This window comes from Bos indicus x Bos taurus, chromosome 18 (genome assembly GCF_003369695.1).
Source record: "Bos indicus x Bos taurus breed Angus x Brahman F1 hybrid chromosome 18, Bos_hybrid_MaternalHap_v2.0, whole genome shotgun sequence".
Classification (NCBI taxonomy): Eukaryota; Metazoa; Chordata; class Mammalia; order Artiodactyla; family Bovidae; genus Bos; species Bos indicus x Bos taurus.
Window position 1 is genome coordinate 23,081,338 of NC_040093.1, and position 8,449 is coordinate 23,089,786.

The 8,449-nt window shown below is 46.1% G+C and overlaps 1 long non-coding RNA gene across 1 annotated transcript; it reads left to right on the plus strand.

Annotated features, from left to right (window-relative positions):
* Nucleotides 1-2,485: 2,485 nt before the first annotated feature.
* LOC113876612 lies at nucleotides 2,486-5,482 on the plus strand. The gene is made up of 3 exons (XR_003506538.1): nucleotides 2,486-2,630; nucleotides 2,893-2,977; nucleotides 4,860-5,482. It is a non-coding gene; the product is annotated as an uncharacterized LOC113876612 (long non-coding RNA).
* The last annotated feature ends 2,967 nt before the right edge of the window (nucleotides 5,483-8,449 follow it).

The following is an 8,449-nucleotide window of genomic DNA, read 5'->3' on the forward strand; positions in this document are numbered from 1 at the left end:
GCGGCAGCAAAGTGATTCAGATACACACACACACACACACACACACACACACACACACACGCACACACACGGGCTTCCCTGGTGGCTCAGATGGTACAGAATTCGCCTGACCTGGGTTTGATCCCTGGGTCGGGAAGATCCCCTGGAGAAGGAAATGGCAACCCACTCCAGTATTCTTGCCTGGGGAATCCCATGGACAGAGGAGCCTGGTGGGCCACAGTCCATGAGTTTGCAGAGCTGAATACCACTGAGTGACTAAGCACACATACATATATACAAACAATCTTTTTTAAAATATTCTTTTCCATTATGGTTTGTTATAGGATATTTTCATTCTGTCTTTTAGATGGATTTTAACTGATGTGAAAATACTAAAAAAAAAATGTTGAAAATTACTAGAAGGAGGTATGGACTCTTGAGAACATATCCACGGGTCTCAGTTTGAGAGTCTCACATGTTGCCTACAGGAGGAGTAAGTAGTGCCCCAAAGATAGAGGGAAAGGATTTTAAGTTTGTGGGGCCATTCACTGACTGGGCAACTTCAGGATGGAGCCCTCAGCCCTCTGGGTCTTAGTTTTCTGAAAAACACTGGTATTCACAAATGGCTGCTGCTGCTGCTGCTAAGTCACTTCAGTCGTGTCCGACTCTGTGCAACCCCATAGACGGCAGCCCACCAGGCTCCCCCATCCCTGGGACTCTCCAGGCAAGAACACTGGAGTGGGTTGCCATTTCCTTCTCCAATACATGAAAGTGAAAAGTGAAAGTAAAGTTGCTCCGTCGTGTCTGACTCTTAGCGACCCCATGGACTGCAGCCTACCAGGCTCCTCCGTCCATGAGATTTTCCAGGCAAGAGTACTGGAGTGGGGTGCCATTGCCTTCTCTGATTCACAAATGGCGGCAGGGGCCAAATGTGACCACAGGACGTGTGTATGTGACCTCTGTCAGCTGGGGTGGGCTGCACCACTGGACGGTGTGGTACATGGAGGGGACCACCGTTGTGTGGTGTCTGGGGTTGATCCTTCTGTCCCAAGGTCTGGGCATGATGGCAGCTGGTGGGGGCAGGGGTTCTGACTCCTGTTGGGGCACCTTCTGTGATGAAATGAAGTGAAAGTTGCTCAGTCGTGTCTGACTCTTTGTGACCCCATGGACTATACAGTCCATGGAATTCTCCAAGCCAGAATACTGGAGTGGGTAGCCATCCCCTTCTCCAGGGGATCTTCTCAACCCAGGTATCGAACCCAGGTCTCCCTCATTGCAGGTGGATTCTTTACCATCTGAGCCACCAGGGAAGCCCTCTGTGATGATAGGGAGATGAATGGAATGTACCCCAACCATGATGTTTGATTCTAAATGTGAGGATGTGAGTGATGGCTCCTGGAGAGGTTCACGCTGGGGGTGGGGGGCACAGGAAACCTGCATGGTGCTCGGGGACCCCAGAGCCCAGCCTTCCTGGAGGAGCTTTCTCTGCTAGGATAACCTGGGACAGAATCCCCCAACTAAATGTGGGCCAAGACATGTCTTTAGGGCAGGGCGGGAGGAAGCGCTGGGGGCTTAGCGAGGCATCTCCCCTGGAGGCCGCCTTTGGAGGCCTGGTGAGCAGGTACGCAGTCCCCTCCAGGACTTGGGCATGGGTAAGAGTAGTGAGTTCACAGCTGCATGGACAGGGAGGGGCCCTTGGAGTTAAGCAAGGTGGCTGGAGTGGGCAAAGGACAAAGCAAGAGGCTGCAGAGATGAGCGAAGGCCAGAATCAGGTTGGCTAAGTTATGTCTTGCTGTCACAGTGGGCAGTGACCCACCTGGCATTCCATTCTCCCTAATCGGGGCGGAAGGGATGCAAGTCCCAGACTGAGAGCTTGCATGACCTCCTGCGGCAGGCACTGCTTTCCCCTCCTCCATCTTCTGGAGCTCTGGTAGGCTCTACCTGCAGTTCCAACAAGGACCTGAAGGAGGTGTCCCACCTTTCACCGTCACTCTTTAGTCCTCCAGCCTCTGAGGCTTTGCTGTCTCCATCTGTCAGCAGGGCTGTGTACTGAGTGCCTGTGCTTGTCATGGGAATGTGCATGTGGGGGTGATGATGGAGGGTTGCAAAGACAGGAAGATGAAGCTGGGACAGAGCCCAGAGGAAAGGCCTGGACACAGATGCTCAGGTGCAAAGGGAAATGCCTGGGGACCAGTCTGCTGCAGACACCATGGGGTTAGTCCCCAAAGGAGCTAGGCTATGCCCTCCCCTCCTTGCATGAAGTCTCTGCTTCTTCCATGGCTGGGGCACAGTTTTCTCGAGTGTAGTTGCTAGGTGTCTGTCTGTGCATCAGATCAGAGGCTGCGGAATGGACTCTTTCAGCCACCTGCTGCCCTCTTAATGAGGGGTGCACATGAGACCCAGCTCAGAATAGTTTCCACCCCCGGAGCTGGCAGGGCCCCAGGTTAACTTGGTGACTCCGGGCCAGTACAACAAATTTACTGTTATTCCCGCTTGGTAATTAACACCCTTGCTGCCTGCTCCAGCAGCTGATGCAAGAGAGATTTAAGGGAATATTTTAATCTGAAATCTAGCAGCAGGGAGATAAGAGTGGCGTGGCGAGGCTGGGCTGCAATCGACATATTTATCGTCCGAGGCTGACCATCCAACGAGTGAGTTCTGCTCGTCAGTTCAGATGGATAGCTAATCACTTTCTGTGTTTATGATTTCAATTTCTGTCCTTCGTGGGGTTGTGGTGAATTAGCTTGGTGCCATTTTCTAAAATATCAAGCATTTTTATACATTAGGTATAGTGAATGGCAAATACTTGATGTAAAGTCTGCAGTTTTACTCCATAACCAGATTGTAAAATATGAACTGAATTAATCATAACTGCGAAGACTAATGGTACGTTTTCTCTTATTTTATCTTTAGTGCCTTTCAGATCATGTTTTAAAACCTTCCCCGTCTGGCGTTGGGAACGCAGCCGCGGCTTGGTGGTGGATAGCAAGAGGCAAAGGTCAGACCGGAGGCTGCACAAATATTGTGTGCTGGATTTATTGTTTTAATTAAGAGCGTGGCAGTTCATCATAAACTGTTTATGGCGTTTCTGCACAGTGCAGCATTTTGAAATCAGCTGTTTTAATGAAAACATAATGTCATATCTGTCAAAGTTCTAAATATTTTGAAAGTGAAATATGGAAACAAGAACTTTGATTCTAGGCTTACCGAGATTAGCTCATTGAATTGCTTTTAAATCCCTTAAGAGGGTCACATCATGGGGACCGTATGGTTTCATGTAGGTGACTGGGGAAAAAAAAATTCTAGGAGGTTCTCAAGCTGGTTATTTAATAGTGAAAATACAAGTTGAAGGTTAATGTATCAAGAAACCAAACCATTACGGTTGGCGTTGGGGTTTTAGATTAAAGATGCAATAATGGGTGTGCAGGGCCTGGATGCTGAGCTGTTTGGGGAGGCCTAATTGTGCCGAGAGGGAGCTGGGAACCTCTCAGGGTAGGAGAGAAATGGAGGCGCCCCTGTCCTCCTTTTCCAGCGGTGAAGCTTTGACATCGCCATGTTTGCAACTAATTATTTATAATGACCTCAAAGATGATGAGGTTTCACAGACTTTTCAGGCTGAGCAGTTTGCAATCCTAGTAATTCCCTCTCATGGTCGCCGGGCATCTGTGTAGACATGTCAGCCATTCCAGTTACATTTGTTAGGGGGTCGGATAAAATATTTGTCTAATCTGGAAATTGTATTTTTAGCTGTACTCTCATTGGAAACAGAAATTAAGCTTGTCATTAGATGCTGGGCCACAGGAGTTGACTGAACAGGGTAATGTATGTTATATTCTGTGCTATACTTGGTCAAGTTTCATATATATCGTATTCCACATTATTTTATTAACTTTAATATCTACACTTCCTATTACCAGACATGCCCCTCATTCAAAGCACAGAGGCACAGTTCTCTAATCAGAAGTGACAGGCTATATACTTTCTCTCAGCCATTACTTGGTAGCCTAGAGCAAAGAACTCTGTTTCCTTGAAAATGTTTTGAATTGGGTTATTTTTATTGAAGTATTAAAGTAATTCTTCAGATTTTAGGCTATTATTTAAGTACTTTTGGGAGAATACAATAACCTCCGGATTCTATAGGCTTTGTTACTTTAACAATCCGAGCTGCTAAATGCATCTTTTTAATGCTGGTTATATAAGTGTCTCAGAACTCATCTGACCAGCGGAGGCTAAGAGCATTCAGGTAATTATAGAAAATTAGTAGGCTAAATTAGTTTAGGAAAGTACAAAAGTACAATATCAACACTGCTTGCACAGTCTAGGCCTTGCTGGTCAGGTTTTTCAGTGACAAATTGGCTTTTCTGATGATTTTATCTTTGTGCTTTGGTAATTTGGTTGAAATAACCAATTGATTGGGTAAGAAAGCTGAGCTTGGGCGTGGGTTGGTGTAGTCTGAGAATGGATGGATGATTTCAATATGAATTCTAATCCGTGATGTTGGAGGAGGTGGCAATGGCAAAGGTTAGACTTTGCCCTGTGAGTTTGATCAGGAGGACCCATGGCTGGATGGCCCCATTACTGGGGGCTTCTTGGGGGTCCCAGCTCAAGCCACAAGGAGATCTCATGAGCGCCTGTCTATAAGTGGCCACATTTTACCAAAAGCATTATAAAGAGGAGACTATTTCCACATACTTCCTGAATCAACATGCTCCTGACACCCACATGGGCAGAGTCTTACTGCACTTTGGGTGCCCAGTGATGAGGGAGTCAATAGAAGTTTAGCAAAGGACTAGACCTCACTGAGCACTCAGCACTCACCAAGCCACCAGTATTGGGTACATTGTCTTATTGAATCCTCCTTGTACTGGCCTCCTTTCCAGGCAGCAGAAGCCAAAAGAGAGGATCCCATCTGCTCGAGGCCAAGTGAGCAAAAGGCAGAGTTGAGATTGGAACTCAAGTTCATTGTCAAGATTCTTCTGCTCTGCCATGCCATCTCCACCGAACCTGATGAAGTAAAAGAGATTCCACTTCATCTTTTTCCTTTTGTCAGGTCTCAAGTTGGTTTGTTTGCAAGCCATCATTTCTTATGTGACTCAGAGATGAGAAAACGTCAAGAAGCTTTTAAGAAGAATAGTTTGCAATATATATCTAACTACAATCCAAGAAAATCAGTATTAGACCACTGGAAAAACACCTGGACCCACAAGCCTCCAATATACTCATTAGAATTAACTTTTTAGTGTGGGAAAACTGACATGATTAACTCTGTGCTAAATGTAAATCCGAGAACCTGCTAGATATCCTGGGACATATTTGGAATTCATTATAAACCCCACAAAACTCTAGCCAATAATCTAGGCATTCTGCTCTGAGATCAAGCACATGAAATAGAAAACTTCTGACACTTGGTAGGATTGTGCATACAAAAAATAGGGAAGTAGGGGCTTCCCTGGTGGTCCACTGGTTAAGACCCCGTGCTTCCAATGCAGAGGGTGTGTGTTTGATGCCTGGTTTGGGAACTAGATCCCATATGCCAAGCAGCACAGTCAAAAATAAATAAAGTCCAGATTCAATCAATTAAAAAAAAAAAAAAGAAAGCAGTGTAGAAAATAGGGAAGTGTAAATCCTTGGCAGAGATGTTAATGCGGATATGACAATGAAAGGTATTAAAAGCAAAAGTGGCTTTAAAAGCAACCAGCTAGACATCAGATAGAACTGGTTGGGTATCGCCATTTGGTAACCACTCTGGATGTCATGGTTCTAGCCGTCGAACCAGGGCATGGCCCAACATGCTGAAATGCTGTGGCTGTTCTTTCTACTAACCTACATGTGTGCACCAATTGAGTGAGGTTTACAAATGCATAAAGCCTTAGATCTTTATAGTAGGTTGGCACTGGTTACCCTCATTTTACAGATGAGGAAATTACATTTCGTTGACCACTTAGCCTAAGGAATCCAGTTAAACAAAGCACAGTTGAGTTGGAGACAAAGGGAGAAAAGTTTTTAAGGAAAGTGCTCGAAACATCCTTTGTTATGTGTCTTGCTTGGGAACTGTCTTCCTTCTGCTGTGATTGGCTCTCTGTGGCATGGTTTATCACCATTGGCAGAGATGGGGGGTATTCACCAAACATGCTCTCCTGTTCTTCCAAATTTCCCAGCTCCCTTGTGAATACAGAGAGTATGCCTTATTCTGGTCCAAGGGCTGCTGCCAGGCGAAAGCATCGAAGCCCCTTTGTATGGCCACCCATGGCTCACTTCCTTTGCTCATCAAGGCCTCTGTTAAAATGTAGGAGCCACAAGATCAATACAGCCTGGACCACTGAGTTCCATGGAATGTAGACAGCTGTCCTGCGAGTCTCCCAGAAGCTCATTGTGTTTTGTGAAAACAAGAAAGTAACACTGTTAAGCTAGTGAGCTTTGGGGGTTGTTTGTTACAGCAGCGCAAGCTTGTGCTATCCTTGCTTGCACAACTCTCTAAGCATTGGTTTTGACAACTTCTCCCCTCTTCCCAGGGCCCAGAAGTGGAGGCTTCTCTTCCTCCTTCCTCCATCCAGTTGGCTTTCGCTCAGGGATGACTGACTTTTCACGAAGCCATTTGTGATCTCTGTATTAGGAACACAGTATAAGAATGAATTGTACTGTTTGTGTAGATGTCACCATTGACTCCTCCTTGCTGAAACTGACTGTAACAAGTGGTCGGGGTTTCCACCTGAGGGTAATTCATATTTATTTGAGCTGCCACTGACTTCTTATTTCATTTGCATAAACTACCCAGGACAGAAGAGGAATCTCCCTGGACCCTGTTTATCTTGTGAAAGTGGAGCTTATCCAGAGGGTGGATCACTCCTCACATGGGCCTCTCTCCATCCCTTTTAGCGATGAATAATCATCAGTCATCAGGAGAGGGGATTAAAAAATAGATTTATTGCTATTTCTAAAAGTCAGAACTAGAGGATGAGTAAACACAACAGATGTATAAGGACGTAAGTAGAAACACTATTTTACAATAACATGCACGGAAACACGTTTATGTCCTGGAAACGATGAAAAATAGCTCTCTTTAAATGATTTAACATTTGCTCTTCCTTATATACAGTTGAGCTTCCAGTGGGAGAACAAAGATGCTCACAGCTCTCTTGGCTTTTGTGAGACTCTCTCTGAAAATCTTCTGGAACGTTCCATAAAGCCAGTGTATGGTTTAGCAGGACTCGGGGTGGTTCTTGGCACACATATACATGCATGTTGTCCTATTTCCCCATCCCCCCATACATGTGGGATCACCACTGGAGCGCAAGAGATCTCACGGCCAGGGTCAAAGAAGAAGGTCGTCTGGAACAAAGTCTGTTAGTGATGCTTCCTTCTGGAGACAAAGGAGGGTGTGCCTTCTCACCAGGAGCCGGCCCTGTGTGCCTGGGGTTGTGCTCCTGTGAGAACTCCATGTTCAAGGCCACTCTGGGTAGCTCATTTCTACTGATGGTGGCAGATGGCAAAGCATTCATTGGAGGAAAGCTGATTTCATAGTTTTGGCCCTTTACAGAGGCCTCAAAATGTGGGCTGTGTGGTCGACTGGATTGATCACACGGAAAAGGATTCTAAGAAAATGTGCTGATCTAGACACCTAGACATATTTCATAGTCCTTGAAAGTGGGTAATGTAGTACCTTTTTTTAAATTATGTATTATTTACTTTTGGTTGCCCTGGGTCTTCGTTGCTGCCTGTGGCCTTTTTCTCTAGTTGTGGCCAGCAGGGACTACTCTCTGTTGCCGTGCATGGGCTTCTCACTGTGGGGGCTTCTCATTGCGGTGGCTTCTCTTGTGGAGCGCGGGCTCTCGGTGTGTGGGCTTCAGTAGCCACAGCACACAGGCTCAGTTAGTTTCGGTGCATGGGCCTTATTGCTCTGTGGCATATGGGATCTTGCCGGACCAGGGATCAAACCTGTGTTCCTGTACATTGGCAGGAGGATTCCTATCTACTGTACCAGCAGGGAAGTCCTGTAGTATCTTAAGTGGTGGATTCTTTGGAAGGGTTTTGCCTTGGGGTTTCTGAGGACCTTCAAGACCAGTGGGGTGTGAAGCTGGCAGAGTGAACCTCTGCAATGATGTGGCTCAGGGGTGGTGACAGCTACATGATGTCACAGCAGAACAGATATGAAAAGCCAGCTGACCAGTCCAGTCTGGTCCACACACTGGGGATGAGTATCTTTTCCTAGAATTGACTTCTTAAAGTCACCAACTGCTTGTTTTGTTGTCTGGGTGACTGTAGGTTTTAAAAATTTGGTTCCGGAAGTTCGCTGGAGGTCCGGTGGTTAGGACTCATTGCTTTCACTGCTGTGGCCTGGGTTGAATCCCTGGTAGGGGAAACTAAGATCCCATAAGCCACACAGCATGGCCAAAAAAATAAAACAAAACAAAATAAAATTTGGTTCAACCCAGTGATTGGGGAGTGGTACGAGAACAGCATGTTTGGAATG